This window comes from Crocuta crocuta, unplaced genomic scaffold, assembly GCF_008692635.1.
Source record: "Crocuta crocuta isolate KB4526 unplaced genomic scaffold, BGI_CrCroc_1.0 scaffold770, whole genome shotgun sequence".
Classification (NCBI taxonomy): domain Eukaryota; kingdom Metazoa; phylum Chordata; class Mammalia; order Carnivora; family Hyaenidae; genus Crocuta; species Crocuta crocuta.
This window is the reverse complement of record NW_027527430.1, coordinates 843,302-869,341: the sequence shown is the minus strand read 5'-3', so window position 1 is coordinate 869,341 and position 26,040 is coordinate 843,302. Positions and strand designations below refer to the sequence as shown.

At 35.3% G+C, this 26,040-nt stretch overlaps 1 pseudogene; it reads right to left on the bottom strand.

Annotated features, from left to right (window-relative positions):
* Nucleotides 1–22,036, bottom strand: part of LOC144227534 (small ribosomal subunit protein uS10 pseudogene) — a 26,137-nt pseudogene extending 4,101 nt beyond the window's left edge.
* Nucleotides 22,037–26,040: the final 4,004 nt, after the last annotated feature.

Genomic DNA, 26,040 nt, shown 5'->3' with positions numbered 1-26,040 from the left:
CATTACTGAATGGAGTAAATTTATAAAACTTAGAATCTTAAAAGCTTTAAATCCAACTTATATAGTTTCTTACCAGATTCAGGGATCTCTTATAAAAATTCCTTAAAAATTTTTTAATGTTTTTATTATTTTTCTTTGAGACAGAGAAAGAGAGACACAATGCAATCAGGGAAGGGGCAGAGAGAGAAGGAGACACAGAATCTGAAGCAGGCTCCAGGCTCTGAGCTGTCAGCACTGAGCTTGAGACAGGGTGGAACTCAGGAACCGTGACCTGAGCCAGTGTCAGACGCTTAACCAACTGAGCCACCGAGGCACCTCCCCTCTAAAAAATTCTTAAAAGCCAGTTGTGCAGACATTGTTACCCTAAATTTTTCCATGAGATACCCTCTCTATAGGGGTCTTTCTCTCAGTAGCTACAAGGGAGACAATAAAGCAAGCGTTTGAGCATAAAGACTCTAGATATATTATTTTGTTCCTGCTAACAGGATCTTAGGCAAGGCATTGGACATACTTCATATTTCAGACTCCTCACCCCTGAAATGGACATTATAATAGAGCATTTTAATAGAGTATTTTCTGAACCAGAAAATCCATGTTAAGTGATTGGGATACACTGATACCTACCTAAGTCTTGGTAAATTTCAGTTATTATTAACTATATATAAAAAAAAAGAAATTTATTAAACTTTCATTTGAAGTGGAACATTTAAAATGTTTCCACTTGAGGGTCACCTGATGACTCAGATGGTTAAGCATCTGTCTCTTAATTTTGGCTTACGTCACAGGCTCATGGTTTGTAAGTCCAAGCCTCACAGCAGGCTCTGTACCAACGTTGTGGAGGCTGCTTAGGATTCTGTCTCTCTCATTCTCTCTCTGACCCTTCTGCATTCTCTCTATCTCAAAAAAAAAAAAATACACTTATGAAAATAAAAATAAAAAATAAAATGTTTTCAACTTGATGTCCAACTAATTCCCTTTAAGATTGCCCAGGTTTGTTAACAAAGAACAGAAAGGAGATCTGTGTAGTAGATCATGTTTATATCATTACCTTTGTCTTTTATTCCTGTCCCAAATGTAAATAATAAAGTTTCCACCTTCACGGTTCATTACTAGTCAGCTACACCTTTGATTTATATGCATATATATCAAAGCAGAAGGCGCCTCCAGCGTGTTCCAGTACTGAATATCTTGGAGGCAATTGGTGAAATGTAATGAATGAAGAAGTCAGTGCGATAATGTCTTCCCCCAAGTTAAACCTACAGGGCAAAATAAAGTTCTGTCATAACAACTTCCACTTAAAGTATTATGAAGAAAAATAATGAGGAATAAAACATCCATTATTTTCAAGATAGGAAAATCTCATGTTGATTTTTAGTTTTTTTATGTTTCTCATAGTTTCTCATACCATGATCTGCAGTGATTGTTCAAACCAGTTGATAAAGCAGCATTTAAAATGTCCCCCTAGTGGCTCAGAGTACTGCACACAGCTTGTGCAGGGGCAATGCTAGGAGGTAGAGATCACCTTACAAACAGCCAATCAACATCAATCCATAAAATTTATGGTGATTGAGATATTAGTCATTCAGAAATCACAAATATGGAGTAAAACCAGCTTTGATGCTAACCATACCAAATGTCAATGGGTGTCTTCATTGTGATATGAGGAACTCCACAGAGAGTGAGACATTTCCAAGTACCTTCCATCTCCTCTAGTAGGAATAACCGCTTTGCTGCTGACGTAATTGATCACTACATTTGGCAAGAATATAATCATATATCATTGTAACCATTTTCTCATTGGCCACATATTACTAACTGTATAGTTCTTAGCTTCTCTTGGAAATTCTTCATGTAAGCCAACAGAGGAAATGTGTAGAAACATTCTTTCAGTGTATTCACTTTTCATTAGCTCACTAAATTTTAATTTAAATTTACAAATTAGAACCAAAAATTGTGGCTTTCTGTTTTTAAAAGTAAGCAGATCCAAATTCTGTCTAGTAGTGAATCATAAGACCTCTGAGAACAAAAAACTGATATTTTTAGGTAATCGTTATAAGAATCTGACATGGTAAATAATTGAAAGTCTTGACTTTTTTTTTTTTTTTTAGGAATTATCAGAGCTACATATTTATTAGACTTGTACTATATGTATGTACATACATATGAACATATATTCAGTAAAACTTTGGATTGTGAGTAACTTGTTCTGTGAGTGTTCCAGAAGACAATGAAACATTTCTAGGGGCATCTGGGTGGCTGAGTTGGTTAAGCCTCCGACTTCAGCTCAGGTTATGATCTCATGGTTTGTGAGTCCAAGCCCCATGTCAGGTTCTCTGGTGCCAGCAGGGAACCTGCTTCTGATCCTCTGTCACCCAATCTCTCTCCCCCGCTTGTGCTCTCTCTCTCGCTCAAAAATAAAATTTAAAAAAAGAAACATCAAAACAGAAGACAATGAAACATTTCTAATAAATTTTAACTTGATAAACAAGTTATATCTTGCAATATGAGTAGTATATGATGCCGAAAATGACATGATCACAACTGAGCCAATGGTTCTTGAAATTTGCTTTGATATACAAGTGCTTTGGTTTACAATCACATTTCTGGAACAAATCATGCTCAAAACCAAGGTTTTACTGTATATGTTCTTATCCGTCTTTCTTTGTAGCAGAATTTAAGGGCTCAATTTTGTGTCTTTACTTACCTAAGGGAGACACCTTTCAATCTATGCTTTGAATTTCTTCTTCCAGAAGTTATTGTGGTTTGTAGTAATGATTTCCGAAACCTTTCCGTGGTTGCCCTTAAAGATAGGCATAAAGGATCCATTAATGTTAAGCACTTTGCTGTTTTTTTCAGTGGAAAGACTAATGGGATGTTGTAATAAACAACAGTAAAAGTACAAACATCATAAATAACAATGTTAAAATAATGAGAGAATGCTACCACATAACCTAATCACTTAAGAGCAAGTTTATGTATACTTTCTTATTTTTCTTCTGTAGTAGAGGATTTGAAATTTGAGTTCTGTGGCTGCCATAACCGTGTTCCATCAGATCTTTGACATGAAAGAACATAATTGACCGAAGCCGAGGGTACTGGGCTTCATCCATCTAAGACTCACCTGCCCCCCACAGCACATTTCCTTCCTTCCTTCTCTTTCACCAGGTCAGTGCTACTTCCACTGGGATAGGTTTCCCAGCACCACCTCCCCTCTTGCCCTTTTAATTTGATCACATAGGCATTTTCCCTAATACATCTTTTGAGTGTTTTCTTTTATTTCCATATTGAAATCTGGTTGTCAGAAGATCTGAACTTCCATAAGCCCTCATGAGAATTTATTCCCATTCCATCATACATGCACACAATGCTCATTTAGATACATGTGTGGAAAGAATAAAAATGAAAAAAAAGGCTAATAGGATATTTTATTGGAAATAAATAATATTTAACCTAGAAATATTCTAGGACATAGAGAAACTGGGTATACATTTATATTAAATACTCTAGTAAATGTATTTGTTGAGTTTTTGAGATCATGAATATATTGGCAAGTTTAATTTTGAAAAGGTTTATTAACATGTAGTTGATAATGTCATAGCAGTCTTTATAAAACCTGAAGGCACATAACAAGAGACATAAAACAACTTGTCCTTGTCTTTGGGAAATGTGCACAAAGTTAAGAGGAGAAGATTAAAAGTGCACCTAGAAATTGCAGGTTCCACTATCATGGGCTCTATCTTTGTTCTGTCACTACTGCTACCTTAACTAATCCTCACTATTTTTCCAAATAAACTTTGGTTTCTTATCTGAGCCATGAACTCTTTGGAAACAGAGAGAAGCAACAATTGACAAACCACAGTAAAGTGATATCCTATCAGAAAGGTTTAAAACCACTCTACCTTCTGTTTCAATTACCAGTGACAAGCTAGGCATAAAACATGTCATAGAAAATGTCACTTGCCGGATTAATTTGTCTCACCTCTGTTGAAAAACAGCAATCCATATCAGGATTCTTATATTTGTTGCTTAGACAAAATGTAAATCCAATTGTTCTAGTCCAAGCATATTTACAATCCTCAAATAAAAATGTTAATGGACAAGAATTTATGGCAGTTTCCATGAAGTTAAAAAAAAAAGGAAAAAGAACAATTTGTGTAATGATCCAATCATTTAAGACCATGATAAACAAAGCATATTATTCTATAAAACTCCGGGCTTCGAAAATGTATAGGAATTCCCCTCAGATTATGGAAAATGTAGCAATGGTGGCTTAGAGTGTAATTTCAAAGAGAAGAACTAGAATGAAGAGATGGAAAAATCTAGAATATGAGCTGTATATCTAGAGAATCGGTCCAAATTTTGTTGGAGTGAAGTGAAAGTTTATGAAGAGTATTATTTGGAAATAATATTGAAAGACTACAGCTAAGTACAGCTGACAGGAGATACTGAATGTCACAATAAAGAGTATTTTCCATTCAGAAGGAGATATGTACTAATGATGCCAAAAAAAGGGGACAGTCTCAGGTATTCATTACTGTTGAATGTTTCTGATAGGTCAAGAAGAAAAAAGACTGAGGAGAGAAACGGGATTCAGGGAATAACAATGCCACTTATTATTTACCCATACCAATATGTTTAGCAACTAGTTTACCTTCATTCACCTCATAATAACCATATGAGTTAAATACTCTCCTATATACTTTGCTTGTGAAAAACAAGCAACTTAGTGGGATCAAGTAACATATTAGTCCTTTGTTTAGTAGGAGGGTCTGGATGCTGAGGACTACAAAGCCCATTTCTAAACCACTGCAGAGTTCCACAGAATTTGTGACTCTTCACATAATTTGCATAAGTTAAATAAGTAGTTAAGAAGTAGGAAAGTAGTCAACAAATAAAGCAACCAGTAAGTACTGCTTTTAGGAAGATTTGGGGTTAATAAGGAAAAGCCTGAGAGTTTGAGAGAGTAACAGGATCAACGGTGTTTAATTGTTGTTCGCAGAGTGGCATGTGTCTCAGGTCTCCAGCCTCAGTATTTTTGGACACTGCCTGTTTAGCTGTGATTCCAAGCCCCTTGCCAATGTGCCTTTACTTTATCTTTGTTCCTGAATCAGGGCTTTCTCATCTTTTATCAGAAATGGAGGGATGGGAATTAATATTTTCCTTATTATACAATTTCAGGTAATGCAATTTGGAGCAAGGTGCATTGCTTTTCTTCCTTTAAAAGGGTATCACCGTGAGATAGTGTTGGAGTTTTTTCGGTACATGTTGCTTTTGAATAAAATCTTAAAATCTAATGTCAAACACAGATTTTTAGTGACTAAGAAGCAATAAAACTGAAAGGAAATTTCTTCTGAAGCAGGCTCATGAGAAAGAGGCAGAACTTGAGGAAGACACTGGAGATTTCAAGGGAGGATGTCCAGTGTGGATGTTAAGACAAAAGCGAAAAAAATGTGGGAACTAAAATCCATAATCTCCCATGATTTCCTGTCAGTAGTAAGTGCTTATCCTGAGCCATTGATTGTAGGCACAAAGTAGGTAAATTGGTGGTGCCAATACACTTTGGGGGTTGCCTCACTATCCAGCTCTCCCAAAGCCCAACAGAGAGAGCCTCCAACATCCAGAAAAGGAAGGTTCAGGAAGAACTAGGGCCATTTTTGCTTGCATCATTGCCCCTGCTTCTCTGCCAAAGAATCCAGGACATAAAACTATAAAACATGTTTTGAAAAATGATCATTTTAAAAAAACTTAATAGGGTAGAAAATAGATGCATTAGTTAAGGAAGTATGATGTCATTTTTAAAGACATTATATCTTTTAACACAAGAAAACTATTTTTTTATGTTTTATTTATTTCTAGGAGAGAGAGAGACAGCCTGAGCAGGGGAGGTCAGAGAGAGAGGGAGTCACAGACTGAAACAGGCTCCAGGCTCTGAGCTGGCAGTGAGCACAGAGCCCGACGCGGGGCTCGAACCCACGAACCGCGAGATCATGACCTAAGCGAAAGTCGGACGCTCAACCAACTAAGCCACTCAGGCGCCCCAAGAAAACTATTTTTAACAAATAGTCCAGTGCCCTTGTTCCTGGAGATTCTCCTCCAAGTGATGATTGAGAGACCAGGCTGTTGTGTGTTGCTTTGCCAATTTAATCTGTAATAAGAGAGAGCTGGGTGCTGTCTGTGGCTTTGCCACCTTCAGTATGTGGCCTCTAAGGTTGCCATGCTCCTCTTCCTGAAGCTGTAAAAAGGAAAAGCATGAATGATGATGCACAGAATATTTTTATGGGTAGAGTCGAGAAGTGGTTGGTTTTACTCTTAACAGTCTCTAGACTAATATGGCACAGGTAAGTGCAAAGGAGACTGGGAAGTGTGGCCCAAACAAAGAGAATAAATTTGGTGATCAGCTGTCACTCTTTACGACAGAGGGGAAAAAATTGCATTAAGGTTGTCAGTAGTAGATTCTAATCTTTTTTTTTAATTTTTTTTTTTTATTATTTATTATTTCTAGGAGAGAAAGAGTGAGCAGGGGAGGGTCAGAGAGAGAGGGAGTCACAGACTGAAACAGGATCCAGGCTTTGAGCTGGCAGTCAGCACAGAGCCCGACGCGGGGCTCGAACCCACGAACCGTGAGATCATGACCTAAGTGAAAGTCGGACGCTTAACCGACTAAGCCAACCAGGCGCCCCGATTCTAATCTTTTTTTAAGCCGAAACTGTTTTTTGAATTAATGGCAGACATTAATGGGCATTTTTTTGTTGCAAAAAAAATATCACAAGCTGTTATGGAGCATATCAATCTGCACATTGATTTGAGAGTTTGTCTTAATTCTGAATATTTTGTATTTCTAAAGTTTATTAAGATTTTGATTGGAGGTAGGCAAGAGCAGCAGAGTAGAAACTAACATCTCCCTCCATCATTGCAGTAATCTAGAGAAGGTGAAGGTAGAAGTCAGGTTCAAAACATCAACATTGAGGGGTCCCTGGGTGGCTCAGTGGGTTAAGTGTCCGACTTCGGCTCTGGTCATGATCTCACAGTTTGTCAGCTCAAGCCCCAGGTCGGGCTCTGTGTTGACAGCTAGCTCAGAGCCTGGAGCCTGCTTCAGATTCTGTATCTCCCTCTCTCTCTGACCCTCCCTGGCTCACGCTGTCTCTCTCTCTCTCTCTTTCTCTTTCTCTCTCTCTCAGAAATAAGTAAAAACTTAAAAAAAAAAAAAATCACCATTGAGGGAGATAAAATGGCCCCTGCCGTCTGACAGCAGGAGAATGGACAATAAGGTGAGAGAGAGCCAGAAAGACTTACCCTGTGAAGTCTCATCCTTTGTGGTATCCAGGAGAATTTATGGCCGTTGTCTGGTGCTAACATTTTCTTTTCTGAGTTGTAATTTCTTCCTGCTATCTCCAAGCTTTCACTAAAGTTTAGTTTAGAGTTACAGCTTGGAATATGCAGAGTTTTGTAGAATTAAGGGAGAAATCTGCTCCTGTGTTTAGAGTGAAGAATTATGGGCAGACTGGTGGGAGGCTGAGAAAGCAAGTAACTAGATGATCTGCAGGAGCCAGAGTATAAACCAGAGCCGTTTTGCTAGTGACTGGAATCTATGGTCCAGATATACTTAGACCCTAGAACCCAATAAAACCCTAGCTTTCTGTAGTCACACAGCAAAGACGTTCTTAAAAATACCTTCTTTGTTTATGAAAAAGGCTTATTCTTTGGTGATAGAATATCTACGGTATATCAGAATTAATATATCATCAAATAGAAAAATGTGACTCCAAGACTATAATCAGAGTTAATTTTTCCTGTGAGAATAGGCAACATATTTCATGGCTCTGATTCTGTTAATTCAAAAGTAATATAATAATGCTTAATTCATACTTTTTTGATACCATAAGGCATATGAATATTCTCTGGGAACTCTAAAATACTATATAAGTATCAGGGAAAAGCCTTCATGTTGAAAATCACACATAGTCCTATGTATTAATATTTTACTGTCGAGTAAAAGGTTGATTTTCTTGTTGATATTCTTGTATGCATTCACTTAGAAAGTTTCTCTATTGCTGCTCATGGAAATCAATAATAATGTTTCCATGTTGAACGAAAGGACATGTGGCGTGGAAATGTTTTTATTTTATTTTTCTTAACTGATTCAGATAAGAAACAGTTTGTTTACCACTGCTATAAGGGACAGAGTTCATCTCTGCTAAATCACCAGGCTAAATAGTGGAGATGTTAATCAGAAATGTACCTTGGTGTTTTAAAGGTTAAAGTTTGCTCAAAGCTATGAAAATAATTTAAATTAAAAAAACGGAACTTGCTCATCCATGTTGCTCTGTATACTTTCAAATTGAAAGCACACAATGTTCATTTAAAAATGTTATTGAGTTATCGAAATGCAATGCAAAAATATGATATTTAGGTGGAAAAGGTCAGATTAAAAAATACAGGAGTCTCAAAAACTTGAAATGTCAAGATTCTGGGGGAAACTACAAAATAATTTTTAAGCTTACTATTTGATTGAGTAAAACTATTTCTTGTGAAGTATAAAGGAAATGCAATATAGTATAGTGATACAGCTTTTCATAAAAGGTATGATTGATCAGTTCTCTCTAGGGAGTAATATTTGCAGGTCTGGGAGTTGTAGGGCATGTTGAAAGGTATTAATTTAAATAATAAATGCTACTGATTTGGTAATGTACATTTTTTGGAGGAATCTTACATCTGTGGAATTTTTAATACAAGGATAACTCTGAATCTGTATGAAAATATACCTAGAACTTCTTAATATCTTGGTTCTTTTAAATGTTAAATGAATTATAGAAGGGATTAGTTCAGCAGCATAAAGTTGTGTTTTAAGGTTGAACAGAATAAGCAAAATTCAAAAAAATAAATGCAACAATCAAATATCTATCTCAGTTGATGATAATTGTGTTAGCGAATTAGGCCATTGATTGCCAATGGTACTGATGGATAGACTTGATTTCTAAAACTTTATATTTTTCAGAAATTGTGAGATCCTCTATTCTACTTTTGAATGGTGCTTCTCTGGCTCTTTTGGAATTTGCAGTCTACTTCTATGTAGATTATAGGGTATCCGGGATTTGCTGTTTTGATTTTAGGATATTTAGGGATTCAGAATAGCATCAAAATTCAACGAAAAAGCAAATAGTAAATGAGAAGAAAATTGTGACAAGAGGGTTTTTTTTTTTTGTTATTTTATTAGAAGAGGGTCCTTTCCCCACTAAGATTTCAAGGAAGGGGTAAAATTATTGGTGGGAAAAGGAACATAATTTATCCCTTCCCACTTCTCTGTTATGATGTATATAGAACACCAGACTAACTGAAATGCTACCTGAAATTTTACAAAACTTCTTTCCTTGTGTTAAGGCTTTAAAGGCTTTAATAAGCAGTTTTTCAATCTTGAGTTTAGTGTATAATCTGTAACACTTCCCAACCATCAACTTACATACTGTATAGGAGCTGAAGAAACACTTGACGACCTAAGGGAAAATTAAGGAAAGAAAAATAAAATAGGGAAAACATTCTACCTACAGGAGATAAAGTTTTTTATTTTTATTTTTCCTTGCTTTACAGTTTCTTCTAGAGCTATTAGTAAACAAAGTTGCCTTAAACAACAACTGATATTTCTGGGCTTGGGAAATTTACTTTCTTTCCTTTTTACTTTAAGGGATACTAAGCAAACAAAAATCCAAAACGATTTGATAAAGTGGAAGGATGTCTTCCTGAATGACAGTACTGCAGACAAAGTTCGAGTATGCAGTATAATCTTTGTTTCACCTCTTTTGAGAACATCACCATGCTTAAAATAGTCTGGCTTGAGAGTTGCAGCTACAGAAACATGATGCTAGGCAACCTTTGTTAATATGGATTCAGTTTGCAAGACGGGTGGACTATAGAGGAGATTTTTTTTTTTTTTTTTTTTTTTTTAAGGGAAAGTAAAAGGCATGGTTTCCTTTACAGGATTATTTTCTCACCCGCTGAAACTGGCCTTGTTCGCCAAGGACACTGTTTTCACTCTCCTGATACACAACCTGCTTCGTTTTTCAAAATCCTTATATTTCCTTACCCTCCTTTAGGAAGCTTTCTTTGGTTTTACCTTCTGCTGTGACAGCAGGTCCGTCCTGATTCTTCTCAGGTTTCCCAGTGGACTATGAGCTCCATAGGGTAGCTGCTCTATTTTTACATTATTTATGCACAATACCAGAAATTGTGCCTGGCATGCTAAATGTATGAGCAAAATTGGATATATCAAGGAAAATATTAATATGCTTTTGACCCTTTCCCCTCACAAATCCCTTTTATTCTTCAAGGCCTAGTTTTAATTTCCTTCACAGGCAATTTCTCTCCTATAGCACTTTACACATATCTCTACCATTATTCTTTTTCTATTTCATAATAGTGTGAATTGACTGAATTCCCACCAAATTAGATATCCTCAGACCCCCATTCCCCAGGTGTGCAGTCATAGCACATAGTAGGGATTCCAGAGGTTCTCACAGGAGAGTGAGGATATGTATCACAAATGCAAATTGTGCACCCAAGAGTTGTTTTTCAATTGATGCCTTATATACAATTTGCCTAGAAATAGGAATTCACAGATATTTTGCTTTTGGTGTGTTAAAATCTTGTGCTGGGGCACCTGGGTGACTCAGTCAGTGAAGGATCCAACTTAGGCTAAGGTCATGATCTCGCAGTTTGTGAGTTTGAGCCCCACACCAGGCTCTGGGCTGACAGCTCAGAACCTGTAGCCTATTTCAAACGCTGTTATCTCCCTCTCTCTCTGCACCTCCCCTCCTTGCACTCTGTCTCTCTATCTCTCAAAAATAAATGAACATTAAAAAATATCCTAGTGTGATGATTGTTACCTAATTCTATTTGTAATTCTATCACTTATTTTGCTTTGTATCTCTTGAAGTTATGGTACCAAATTGAAATCATTACATGTTCCTGGTGAAAAAAAAAAAAAAATTGCATCATCATGTGGTGATCTCTACTATGAAGTCAAAGTCCAGTCAGGAAAACAGAAACCACAAGAAGTGGTTCAAAGAGAGGAAATTTAAAACCAGAAAGTTACCTCCGTAGGATTATTGAGAGGCCAGCATGAAGTGTTGAGGTAGCCTAGGAATTAGCAACAAGAAGGAAGCATCTACCATACTTAGACTGGAGGGAAGGACGCAGGCTCTGGCGGTCCCTGAGCCCAGGGGCCAGGTTGGATCTGTCCATCTAGTGCTTCTAACACATGGAAAAGGAGGCCCCTGAGATACACACAGCCTAATGCACAGGACAGTTTCAACACTTTGAGTCTTCCCTTCCTGCCCACCTCAGTCTCCTGACACTGACACCTCTGTCAGGTGACACGGAGCCTGCAAGGCCAGAACCCTGTGTCAGTGGGCACAGTCAGGGAGAATGATGAGTGGCTCCCAGGGAAAATGGGCTGGGTTCAAGCACATCCTCCTTATTTCTAGTGAAAAATGTAAAGATCATTTTATCATTATTTATTTTGGGAAGCTGTTGTTTGGCATAACTTTTTCTACTATTTTATTTCATTTTTAACTTTATTTATATATATATATATTTTTCTTAATTTGAGAGGAAATGAGAGAATACCAGTGGGGGATCAGGGCAGAAGGAAGGAAGGGAACAGAGAGAAAATCTCAAACAGGCTTCATACTCAGTGTGGAGCCCAACACAGGGCTCAATCCCAGGACCCTGGGATAATGACTTGAAATAAAATCAAGATTCCAGCTGAGTACCATCCAGGCACCCACTCTTTGATTTTACTTTTAAGTTTTTTATTCTCATTTTTATATGATTTTGATAAATAATACATCACTAGATTTTTATTTTCTATTTTTTCCTTTCAGATTTTTTTGTAAGTAAAATGTTTTTATTTTTGCAATGCTCAGATTTACTTATGCCATCACTTTTATGTGCTTCCCATGTCCTCTGCCTTTCTGTGCATTTGTTTTCCCTGCCTTCTTGTACACTGAATAATTTTAATAGTCTATAGTTTTCTCCAATTACATTAGGAGCTTTATATTCTACCCATTTATTGACTATCATAGAAAATTTTAAATGTTCAAAATTTAAATATCAGTTTATCATTTAATCTTTTCCCCTCTTCTAATATTCACAATCTAAAGTCATTTATCCTTTAATCCTCACTCTTGGGATACAAGGAAATGAATTTCAATTGCATTCCCATTTGATTTATATGCTAGACATTACATATGTGAGTTTTACATTGTATTTAAGCATACATGGCATTATTATTTTTGTTTTATTGAGTCAATATTTGTTTAGGTATACCCATGAACTCACCAAAGCCTTTCTGCTTGCTTTATAAGTTTATACATCTGATTGCTTCATAAATCTCAGACCAAGTTTCCTTCTTTCTGAAGAGCATCCAATACAGTATCTTTGATGAAATTGTGGGTGGCTACCCTGAAGAGTTAAATGTCTACATTTAACTCAGATTTCTACACTTACTCAAAAATTTTCTTTTTCAGGTACCCCACATTTCCTACACAGTCCTTTATAATTGAGTTTAACCTAAAGTAATTATTACTGTCACATTTTGCAAATTGCAGCTTATGAATCATTTATTTTCCAGCTTACAGGCTTTCTATTGATGAGTGGTTTGCATTAGGCTTTATTTTTTCCCCATACTGGAGATAAATATGACCATTAAAATAATAATAATAATTTAGTAGGTCCTACAATTTCAAATAACCAGGGAGGAAAAAGTGTTCCATCTCTATTATTATAGTGAAAGGAACATTTCACTTAGACACACGATCTGCTGGGTATTTTACGTAACAACCCCCAGGACTGAATTGGGAGTCCACTCAGGTGAGCAGTCAAATATCATTAATCTTTCTCAGTAATTGCAATTGTTGCTGTGGCTGTGTAATAAGGGATAATCTGGGGGTTATGTGTATTGTCATTTTATATACAGTAAAACCTTGGTTTGCAAGCATAATTCATTCTGGAAACACACTTGTAATCCAAAGCACTTGTGTAACAAAGCAAATTTCAAGAACTATTTGCTCAGGTGTCAACATGGATGTATTACTTTTATTGTAAGACATTGCTCATTGATCAAGTTATAATATATTATAAATGTTTGCTCACTTGTGGAACACTCGCAGAACAAGTTAACTCGCAATCCAGAGTTTTACTGTATGTGTAATGAAGATAGTCTACCACTCGGTGAATTATCCCTCGCAGCTGTGTTTTTATCTCTGTATAGGACACAAAACAACAAAGTCTGGTGAGACAAGGCTACGAGATAATTAAATGTGTTAGATCACCTCTAATCTGGCAGATTTTATCTTGAATATGCTATCCATCTCATAAAAACAATAAATGAAAATGTACTCATTACCCCTTATTCTCTGTCACCCCTTTAGTGTTTACAATATGGAAGGGATATTTTGGTCAAAAGTGTACTTTTCATCTTCAGGTAGTTTGGCTTCTGATGCACAAAATCCTTACAAAAATATTTTTTAAAAATCAAATTATACTTTGACTTTGGGAATTTAAAAACAAAAAGAATTTATAAGGCAATATATTTGGTTCTTAAAAGAGTAGGGAAAATAATTTCCTTACGTATAAATTACTAATTATTCACATATAATTTATTTTTTTTAATTAATGTTTTATTTATTTCTGAGAGAGAGAGAGAGACAGCATGAGCAGGGGAGGGTCAGAGAGAGAGGGAGATACAGAATCTGGCACCGGATCCAGGCTCTGAACTGGCTGTCAACACAGAGCCCAGCACAGGGCTCAAACCCACGAACCGTGAGATCGTGACTCACGCTGAAGTCGGATGCTTAACCCACTGAGCCACCAAGATGACCCATCACATACATTTTAAATGATATTGAATTAGTATAGACATATACTATAAGTGTTATAATAATTTACTTAGCAAAATGTGCTAAGGTAAAAATGTATAATAGTTACATATTTTAAATTTTATGCTATTTTATATGGCAAATATATATATTTAATAGATATTTTTGTGTTTAGTGTATATTTTGTGATGTATCCGGTACTTCAATAAATTATATGATCAAAAAGATATTTCTGGAATAAATTAATAAATTAGGGGCTACATAGATGGCAACTATGATCTCCCTTTATTGTGTTCTGACATGTGGCAGAAAGGGTTAGGCATCTGATATGTTTAATAAAGAAATGCATGCATTTTCATACCAACAGTATGACACGCCTATCATTCTTCAAACTTCAGTTTCCATCAGTGTCAAAGTTAGCTCTAAGGGTATCTGATAATAGAATGGCTTATACTTTACAGCCTCTTCAATTTTTTATCTGTACTTTTCTCTTTTTTAGTACCTACCTAGGGTCAGTGTATCAGGGCCTGTATCCCATGCAGTTACTTGAAATGCTCTTAAAAGTTTAAAGATGTGTCTGGTAATATCACATTAAACAACAGTAAGAGTCTTACCATCTGTTGGGTCACATTTTTAGTTAGATTGAAAAATGGAGATTTACCGTGTGGAAATATCCTAAATCAGTTCTGTCAAGGCCCATTTGTTATGCATTTAAATTTAGTTTAGAGGCCACTTAGCATTTAGTACCTTTGAGCCATAGCTTCAAGTTCATTGGTATTATAGCTTCAAAAAAATTTAAGTGAAATCTTGCTGTCTGATCTATGGTATCTCCCAACATTCTCATCAAACCCCTAAATAGCTTTATAGTTTTCAAAAAAAAATATGTTTATAGAGGCACCTGGGTGTCTCAGTCCGTTAAGCATCCGACTCCGGCTCAGGTCATGATCTCACGGTTCATGGGTTCGAGCCCCATGTTGGGCTCTGTGCTGACAGCCAGCTCAGAGCCTGGAGCCTGTTTCTGATTCTGTGTCTCTCTCTCTCTGACCCTCCCCTGCCCCCACTCTTTCTCTCTCTTTCAGAAATAAATAAAACATTTTAAAAAATTAAAAATAAATATGTTTATAGACTTTTAAATATCAGTACAAATATTAAGGTTAAGAAAATATAAAAATGTCAAAATATATATAATTTAGCTTTCTCAATTTATATGTAACAGAATAGTATGATTTTCCTGTACTTATTAGTTTCAAAGTTCAGTGATCAGAAATAGCAGTTTTGCACCATGTATATCCACTGTATCAAGGAAAAGCAAGTGCCTCACTAGTAATTTATACAGGGTAGAGATTTTTCTTAAATCCAGTGGATATGCACTTTTGATGAAATGTGCAGAAACCCTTATAAGAATTTTTAAAATACTACTTTACACCTAAAAATTCTTTTTTACTTCTCCAGATTTTATTTTAGTAATCCTATTTCATTTATATATGAATATGTATCTTTAATAGTTATCATTTTACATTTGTGATAACAGTTCATAATAGCTCCCGGTGTACTGTTCTCTCAGAAGTTATCTGAGTTTAGCAGAGCAAGATTTATCAGAATATTAGGGTTCTGCAAAATACATACCCTCAATATAGTGTTTCTATCATCACTCATAAACTACGGTAGATTCCAAACTAAGTTCCCACCTCTCTGAAAAGTTTACTGCTTTTGGCACATTCAAAATAATTTCAATTCATTAAAATGTTGCTCTTCAGGATACGATGTGATCTATTTGTCTCTCAGGCAAAATCTCACACGCTGTTTTTTTTTTATATAATGAATGTTCAGACATGGTCGTCCTGCTAAGTGACTACTGTGTTAAATTGCAGCTTTTTATCTGCCATTTACATATGTATTTTGGGGGTTTTTAACCATATTTGTAAGTTTGTCAGGAAAATTAATGCACATGAAGTTTACATAAGATTCTAGGACCGAGGGATGCATAAAAACTTACTGAATTTTTTGTCAGAGTAAGCTACCATCAACATGTGAGAAGCAGTGTTTGATTCATTTTCTTACAGTTTTTTTTTTTTTACATTTTACCATTCCACTTTGTTTTCCTCCTTCAGTGATCTTTCACTCTGTTCAGATTTCCTTCTTAAGATGAAAAGAACATCTTATAATATTTGTAATGGCTCCCTAGTTTGAACTGTTTGAGATGACCAACAATGTCGAAGCAATTTCATGGAGAGTAAGGGTTGTAGGATTTGTTTTTCAATCAGTCAGAAATAACATTAGGATCAGGATCACAAAAGCTTCTCAGAGAATAGTTGTCCATCAACTGGAATAGCCATACTCTTATGCTCTAAAACAAAGTTCAGGGCACCTGGGTTGCTTAGTCGGTTAAGCATCCAATTCCTGGTTTCGGCTGATGTCATATTATCACAGTTCGTGGTTTGGAGTCCCACGGGGGGCTCTGTGCTGTTAGCATGGAGCTTGCTTGGAATTCTCTCTCTCTCCCTCTCTCTGCTCCTTTCCTGCACTTTCTTTCTTTCTCTCTCTCTCAAAATAAAAAATAAATAAACATTTTTAAAATGTTTAAAATGTTTTAAAATGTTTAAAATGAGAGAGAGAGAGAGAATGGAGGAGGGACAGAGACAGGGAAACACAGAATCTGAAATAGGCTCCAGGCTCTGAGCCGTTAGCACATTGCCTGATGTAGGGCATGAACCCATTAACCGTGAGATCATGACCTGAGCTGAAGTTGTATGCTTAACCAACTAAGCCACCCAGGTGCCCCAATAAACAAACATTTGAAATGAAGTTCAACTTTTTAACATTTTGAAGAATGAGTATGTTTTGGGTTTTTTTTTTTTTTTTTTGGCTAAATTATATAGCGCTACAAACAAACTTCTCCCACATCTCAATGGTTTACAACAACCAAGGCTTAATTTCTCCCTCAAGTTATATCCTCATTATATGTCATCTATGACCTTGCCCCATGACTTCGTGTCCTCACTTTGACACTTAGACTGGAGTAGGAGTCCTGTTTGTGACCTTACCAGTCTTGTGGCACAAGGGAAACACCTTGGGAAGCACAGGTCTATTCTTTGACCTTCCACCCAGAAGTGGAACTCATCATTCCCTCTTAAATTTTCTCTTCAAAGCAAACCACAGTTATAACACCTGCAACAGAGAATATTCTTTTCCATATGTTTTTCACCATTTATTTCAGTTCTCTATATGAAGTGATCAGAAACTTTCTGATAAAGCCTAATTACCAGTTTCAGCAGAAAAACAATAATGTGAGATCAAACCCAAACGGTCTAGTCAGGGAAATTTTGGAACATTTGAAGATCAATCAATAAATATCTGATGAGTTAATAAGTGCATAAATAACAAACCAGTTTCATTTCCTCAGAAAATCACATGTAAAAGTACGGAAATTCTGGTGATTGTGCTCCCTGCCTCCCTCCCTCTTGTTCTCATTCACTGTCACACTCTTGTCCTATCATGGATATATTCTAAATAGATTTCATTATAGGAAAATGAGTGAATATACAAAAATCAGTATTCCCCATGAACCAAGAATATGAATTATATACCTATTATAGCAAAGCTAAAGCCTCTGAGATTTATAATTCATTTCTAAGTTATAGCAGTTTTCAGGTATTTAACACTTTGGTGGCTTCTACAAGTTAAATGGAATCTCTGATTACTCTTAACTTTGTCCTGCCTTCTCATGCTCAGCGAATATTACTCCTGAGTTTACACTCTGTAGTCATAAATATCCAGTGCTATCTCTTTTCTGGATTTGACTACCAAAGTATTCCATAGCAATCTTGTTTTATAAAGATAAGTATTATGAATTGAATACATATACTCACAAGAGTTCATTGAACGGAAGTATTTAGGAACAATTACAGCATATTTCTCCTTCTTTATCCCAAGTTCTTTTCCAGGTGTTTGATCCTCAGGTTTCAAACCCCTCAACCTATCTCACTGTCTCTGTAGACCTTCCTTTTGTAATATCTCACCAAGACTAGGTGGCTCTTCATGAACTAATAATTTTTAGTTTGTCCCACAATTTCTAATTTCATCTTGTTTTCTTCTTTCAAATTGCTGTGAGAGTGTTTGTGAAATAATCCATACTCCTATATTAAAAACTGATTAATTAATAATCTATTATAAGGTCTGGTATGTAGATTATGGGGCAGAAAACTTGAACCAGCATCTGGACTTCATGATTTCATATCATGTACAAGAGTCTATGGGCTTAAGGTGCAGTGACAGTGATTTGTTACAGAATATTTTAGAAAGAGTGGCAAAAATGGAAATGGTGAAGAGTCATTCATAAATGTTAATCATAGGTAATCATTAATGAACATTAAACATATGATGTTCTAAAACATGTGAGTAATCCCAAATCTATTATTTTACATAGAAATTTCTTTTTCTTTTCAGAAATTGAAAATATGTCAGAATAATGACAGAATCTCACTTTCCATCTTAAATATCTAAATGTTATTAATATAATTTTATGAAACAAGTCCTTTTTTAAATCTTTATTTATTTTTGAAGGAAAGAGAGACAGAATATGAGCAGGGGAGGATCAGAGATAGAGGAAGACACAGAATTTGAAGCAGCCTCCAGGCTCCTAGCTGTCAGCAGAGAGCCCAAAACGGGCCTCGAACTCATGAACCACGAGACCATGACCTGAGCCAAAGTCAGATGATTAACCGACTGAGCCTCTGAGGTGCCCCCAAATAAGTCCTTTTTTATTTAATATTATTTTACTATTTAAAGATAAGAAATTTAGAAATAACTGATCATTGAGTTAGTAGTCTATTACGTTAAGCATAAATTGGCCATAAACGTCATCTGTTTGTATTCACATGATTAGAAACCATACAGAGAGCCAGGGGACCTAGGAAGACAATTTTCATTACCTTTATTGGACACAATAAAAGCTACTTATGTTTCAAAGTCTCCCCTGTAAGGATCGGACACCAGTGTCTCACTCACTTATTCCAAGTCCTTGACATGAGAACTCCAACACAAAACAAAACAAGTAAACCAACATCCTATATAATCAATATATAATTTGTTAACGCATTTTGAAAAATCCAATTTAATGCCAAAATACCCAAAAACATCATTGACAGAGTATCAAAATTTTAAATAAAGACAAGATTTGTAGAATAGGTTTTGGGAAGAGTTTTTAAGCTGGAATCTATACGGTGGGCTTCAAGTAGCCTGTATGTAGGGTAAATTTTATGAAAATGTAGTATAAATGTACATATTTGTGTACATATTCACATATTTGTCTTGCAAAATAGTGTGTGGGTACCCTCACATTGATAGGGGACCCCTTCTCCTGAGAAGTTTAAAAATTACCTATCTTCATGCTGTTATTTATAGGAGCATTAAATATGAAAGTGAATTCAGGCAAAAAGTAGAAAAACAGAAATACAATTGCCCAGTATCTAAAATTTATTAGCAATGTAACTAATGTTTGAGAGAGAAAGTGTAGATATGAAACATGAGGTCTAAAGCAAGGCAGTATGGATTTTCATCGTGAACTCATAACTAGTTCTGCAACCTTGGGAAAGTTATTTAATCTTGCTGTGCCTCAACTTCTTCAGTTATAAAATGAATATAATTTTAATGCCTGTCTCATAAGGTTGCTGTAAGGATTAAATAAGGGAATATGTGTAAAGCTCTTAAAGTGCTTGAAATACAATACACATTATTTGAGTGTTTTAGTTGTGATTACTGTCATTCCTGTTTGAAGAAGGAAGTCTGCTATGCAATTTAAGGCTTTTCACAAAATTCTATGAAAAATTGCTAAGCTCACTTTTTGAAAAACAAATATTTTAAACCCTCATAGTGGCTTAGCAACATTACACACAGTTCAAACGTATTTTCATTTACTCTGGTGTCAGTGGATCCAGTGATTAACATTGTTTGAAGTACAGAACAGTAATGAAACTACATCCCTTTATAAATATTTTAATTTAGATATCATTAATCAGTCTAGACTTCACCCTGATTATTTCAAACTGTAAGTCTGTGTTATTTAAGAAATTCATGGTTATGAATACAATGCACATCTATATCGTTTTTAACTATCAAGGACAAAATATATAATTGAAAAAGTTCAAGTTTTTCCAATAGTTCGAATAAGTACAGACACAAATATATAATTGTCTCCACTGTGAAATCACTGGTCTAGCAATTGAAGTATATATTGAGAAAATTTTCTTTTCACATGGTTAAGAGTGGAAGAGTTGCCTAACAAGGGATGACTGCTTACTATTACTGATTAATTTTAATATATTAACTGAAATGCATTAATGCTAACCTTTGAACTGTGAAATCCCTGTCTATTCTCTGTGACCTGAAGTTATCCTGTTTTAAATCCATTAAATAAAATTATGTGACACTAAGCTTAATTAATCACACCTACCCAGCAGCAGAAATCAGGCACACAAATGGAATATTGATCTTTAAGAGGCCTGTTGCCTTACAACTATAATGGAATTAGCCACAGGTATATTTTGCAAGCAATGGTAGGATAATTATCAGTAATAAACCCAGGGCTTGTAGTTAATTAAATTCGTTACAGAAGAGTGTGTCACTAAAATGTTACCAAGCACTTAAAACCTGTTCTAAAAAGACGAATCATAATCTCCTTTATTTGCCTGTGTGTGACAAAATAAGTGGATAAAGACATTTGCAACTAATAAGAGTTTTATTTTAATGACTATCTTAGATTTCTTTCCCATCTCACTATAGCCATGCTGACATTAATAACTGATTAAAATCATCAGTGATCTTTGCTGAAGATATTTTTGTTATTCCATATAATTTGTTTTCTAAACCAAACATAAAGGGCATATTACTTTTTTCTTTTTCCTGATTTTTCATTGCCTACATAAACATTTCTACTAACTAAATCATTTCTCTTTTTCAAATTTTATTTTTCTTGGAACTGATATCTATTTGAAAGTGACAAGGATCTTAGAAAAACACATTTAATTGCTTAATTTATTTACTCTGTAGAATCTGCACATATGTTGCTTACCTTTTATTTTCTAAGGCTAAACCACAATTGCTGCAGTTTGTTAATATCTACTCTGCCAGTACTAATCATCTTTTAAGTACTTTTAAAAAATTAAACATTGAAAAGGCTGTTTAGTAATACAATATCTCACTTTAAAAGCTATTTTCCCATTATCACTGGACCATGTGATTTGACTAGGATTTTCTTTGAATGTTTCTTCAGTTTAGCTCTGTGTTTCCTGACCATCCAAGATAATGTATCTGTGAATTTTTCAGTAATGTGCAAGGACTTGTTGCTTCACCTTTGTTGCCCTGCAGTTCCACAGTAGGATGTCTGTCTCTAATGATTTCAATTTAGCAGCTACAAATATGGTCACACTATGTGCCATGTACCTCCTGAAATATGTAATGCCCATGTTACTGTGTATAATTGTGCTAATTATGTACTGCACAATTCCAGAAGAGTCCACTTGCTATTTTGTGTATTAAATGGTAGTAGATGTTCATGCACTGCAAACTCCAGTCACTAATTTTTAATTTCTAATTTTTTTAGCTCTATAATTGAAATAGCCATTACTCATTCTTTTCAAATTCTATATTTGTAAATTCAGCTGCTCCTGGATTTTATTGTGTATATTTCAGGTGTACAATCTGATGATTTGATAAATGTATACACTGTGAACTAATCACCACAATCAAAGTAATTAACATTTTCATCTCCTCGCATCGTTATTTTTTGTGGTGTATGTCTGAGTTGTGAGATCACTTAGGATTTAGCCTCTTAGGGAATTTGTGTATACATTACAATAGTGTTACCTATAGTCGTGCCATACATTAGATCTACGGGACTTATTCTTGCCTAACTGAAACTTGATACCCCTTAACCAGCATTTCCCCATTTCTCCTCACTCTTGGCCCTGGTAATCACCATTTTCCTTTTTTTAAACATTATTTATAGCCTGCAAATCAATACTCACAGTTCTTTCTTGATCATTTGTGGTCATATACAGAGTAACAAAGACTTCTGGGTCCTCAAATGCACGTGTTCCCAGCTGAGGTTGAACAAGGTGATACTCTGCCTTCTTGTTTGAGCTCTCATACTCGAGTGTCATTTTCATGGTCTACTTAAGTGCCATGTTTTGTTTTTGCATTTTTTTGGGTTTTTTGCTAGTGTTTTTGTTGTTTAAGCTGCCTCCTCCCCCCCACCCCCAAGTGTAGTGTGCTGAAGTACTGTCTAGTGTTCCTAAGCACATGAATGTCATGATGTGCCTTAGAAAGAAAATATGTTGTGTTAGATCAGCTTGGTTCAGTCATGAATTACAGTGCTGGTAGCCATAAGTTCAGTGATAATCAACAATATGTATGGTGCATTCAATAAAAGAGAGAGAGATAAAGTGAGAATTTTGCTAATCTGCGTATGAAGATAGTTACATGTAACAGCTATCATGCATGATGATTTGTGGATTTATAAAATGATGACTGATTAGAAAGCGTAAGAGACAGCATTGTTCTGAAGCTAAAAGTCAAAGAAATTTATGGCCACATACCCTGGGTCAGGAAATCGTTAAACCCTTCTCAGCTAGTATTTTATTATAAAGAACTACTTAAACAATTAATTATTTATATAAAGGAATACACATCAAACAAATTATATCAATCTTTTATATAAAGAAATACATACTAAATAAGATGTATTTAAACAGGAGCATGGAGCACACATGAAACAAGGCTATGTATTGATCACTTGTGAAATGTGACCAGAAACCCATAAGAGCCTAACCCTATATTCTCCTCCAGAGACAGTAGTTAGGTATTTGCTAATTTTGAGCCTTGGGTGACTTTATAGACCATAATTATCAGGAAAAATGACAATTAACAGTAATGATAGATTCACAGGTAGTTGCAAAGATAGTATAGAGAAGTCCTTCACTCAGCGTTCCCCCCCAGTGGTTACATTTTACATAACTAGAATACAATATCAAAACCAAGAGGTTGACATTGGTACAATGTGAGTGTATATAGTTCTCTGTCATTTTTTATCAAATGTATGGAGAAGGATATTGAAGTCATCCATTTAATTGTGGATTTGTCTAACTCTCATTTAAATTTCATCATTTTTCACCGGGTGTTATATGTAAGTGATGAATCACTAAAGTCTACACCTGAAAGTAATATTACACTGTATTTTAACCAACAGGAATTTAAATTAAAACTTGAAAAAACAAATTTTATCATTTTTCCTTCACATGTATTACTTATATATTTAAAATTTTTGTATATATACATTTAAGATTGCCAGGGGTGGATGGATGGTTAAGTTGGTTAAACATCTGACTTTGGCTTAGGTCATGATCTTGCTGTTCTTGAGTTCAGGCCCCTCATTGGGCTCTGTGCTGACAGCTCAGAGCCTGGAGGCTGCCTTGGGTGTCTCCCACTCCCTGCACCTCACCAACTCATGCTCTGTCTCTCAAAATAAAAAACATAAAAAATTTGTAAAAATATATTGCCATAACTTCTTGGTGGATTAATCCTTTAATAATTATGTAATAGTCCTCCCTCCATGGTATTTGTCTTTCATGTGAAGTCTGTTTTATGTGATGTTCATGTAGCCACTCTTGCCTCTTTTGATTGATGTTTGCATTGTATATCTTTTTTTTTCTTTCAACTTACAAATCTCATTATATTTTGACTGAGCTTCTGTAGACAGCATACAGTTTAGTCATGAATTTTTTTATCTACTCTGCCAACCATTGACTTGTAATTTATATATGTAGGTTCTTTATACATAATGTTACATATACATATACTGTTAATATAAGATTTATGTTTGCCATTTTTTATTATATTTTTAAAAATTCCCCTGCTTTCTTTTTTGTTCATTAATATAGGTTACTTAAACTTTTTTCTTTTTTTTTAGAATTCCATTTTCATTTATCTGTGATGTTTTGCATATCTCTTTGTATAGCTTTTCAAGTGGCCAATCCAGGATTAACCTGGATTAATTAACCAGGATTAATACCCACTTGTCTCAGCATAGTCTCAGCCCTGCTGGCATGCTAAGGCTTATTCACCAGTCAGAAGGCCCAATAAGAGTAACTTTAAATCTATGCCCCCTAATGATATAGGTCCCAATACTTGTAAAACAAACAAACAAACAAACAAAAAAATTACAATTTTTCCTTCGGTGTGATATCATTATGTGTTCCTTCAAGATTGCACTCTGGGAGTCAGGCATTAATCTGTCTACCTTTCCAAAACAAGATGACATACACATTAGGGGTTTTCATAGAAGATCCTCTGATTCATAAGGAAAGGCTAAGAGAGGACTCTGGATATCTCTCTGAGTGATAATTAAGGAAGTTCCCAGATGGATAGCTGAATCATATATATCCATCATGTGGGAAGTTTTCCCCACAAGAGCAATGTTCAAGTTGATAAAATGATATGAAATATGTTCTTTTACTTTAGCTGTATTTACCAATGGCATTACCTCAGCAGTGAAAATCATTCATGTTTCCTTCTGAAACTCAATGGTCAGGGTTGTTATGAATGTTAGAAGGTACCTTAGTTTCCTTTTTATGGGCTGAAGCAGCCTGTGCAATAGCTAATACATTCTACTGTACCCAGATTGACGCATCAGTCCAAGTACAGAGGTCAATACAGAAACTTAAGAAAATTTCAGTGGTTACTGGATTTGTTTACTGGTTGACTCTAAGACTCTGAGAACCATGACTGAGGTCAGTACTGAAGACTGGTCTTAACCTGCTTCTTGGAATCATCTTAATAGTAGCCTTAATTAAATACTGTATAAGACCAATTAAATTAGCCTCTGTAGTTTACATTAATCAGAATGACCAACAGAGGGATGTATCATGAGAAAAGCTGACAGAAACTAAGACATATTGGAATGAAGGATGGCTGTTGTTAGAAACAATTATCAGTGAGTCTTTGGTGTTTTTCTATTTTGTGAGCAGAGGTATTGTTTCAGAATATCTCCTCAAGAATGCTTGTATACTGAACAGCTGTTGAAGACAGACATAGTGTATCTATCCAGAATATAGGTTTACATATTCAGGTGTGATAAAATAATATCTCCATCCAGGGCATTATACTTGTAGCTATTATAAAAATGTGAATTCCCACCACTCAGTTTTTCAGCAACAGTGCAAATCCAAAGTATGTGCAGCACCCATCTGGGCTCTTGATGTAGTCTCTATAGGATTTGAGAGGAAAGGGGACATATGTGAATATGAAGTTCATGCTTGTTGCTGTGTCAGGTAAAATCTTGGACATCATCATCCTTGACATTGTGAAGAGTTTAGAATGTGTATTATAATTTGTAAAGCAAACAATGAAAAAAAAAACCCAAAGACTATTCATAGATATGGTTATAAACTCCATGGTTAAAATAAAATAGAATACTAAAATATTTAAATAATCAAAATGAAAGCTGGAGGGAGCACCCGGGCGGCTCAGGTCATGATCTAATGGTTCATGGGTTAGAGCCACGCATCAGGCTCTGTGCTGACAGCTAGCTCAGAGCCTGGAGCCTGTCTTCATATTCTGTATCTCTCTCTCTGACCCTCCCCTGCTCATGCTCTCTCTCTCTCTCTCTCAAATAAATAAAAAACATTTAAAAAACTGGAAGCTGGAATGGAGAAACAGAACACAAAGAAAAAGAATGAACATAAAACAATTAATGAATGCATGGATAGATCTAAATCCAGACATATTAATAATTCAATGTAAACGGTTTATACAAAACAATCAAAAGATGGGGATTATTGATTAGACAAATAAAAGAGAGCCAACTCTAAGCTATATATAAAAACTCCACTTTATTTATAAGGATATAAATAGTTAAATTGGAAAAGGATAGAAAATATATACACCATGCAAACATTAAGCAAAAGAAAGCAGTAGAAGCTGTATGTGTATGAATCAATGTAGACTTCATAATAGTAGACTTCCTGGGCATGGTACAGTAATTCAAAGGTTATTTCACTAAGAAGACATAATAATGTTATTATGTATAAACCTAACAAACAGCCACAAAAAAATGCTGTAAAAAACTAATAAAACTAAAGGAGAATAGAGTAAATACACAGTTTTAACAGGAAAC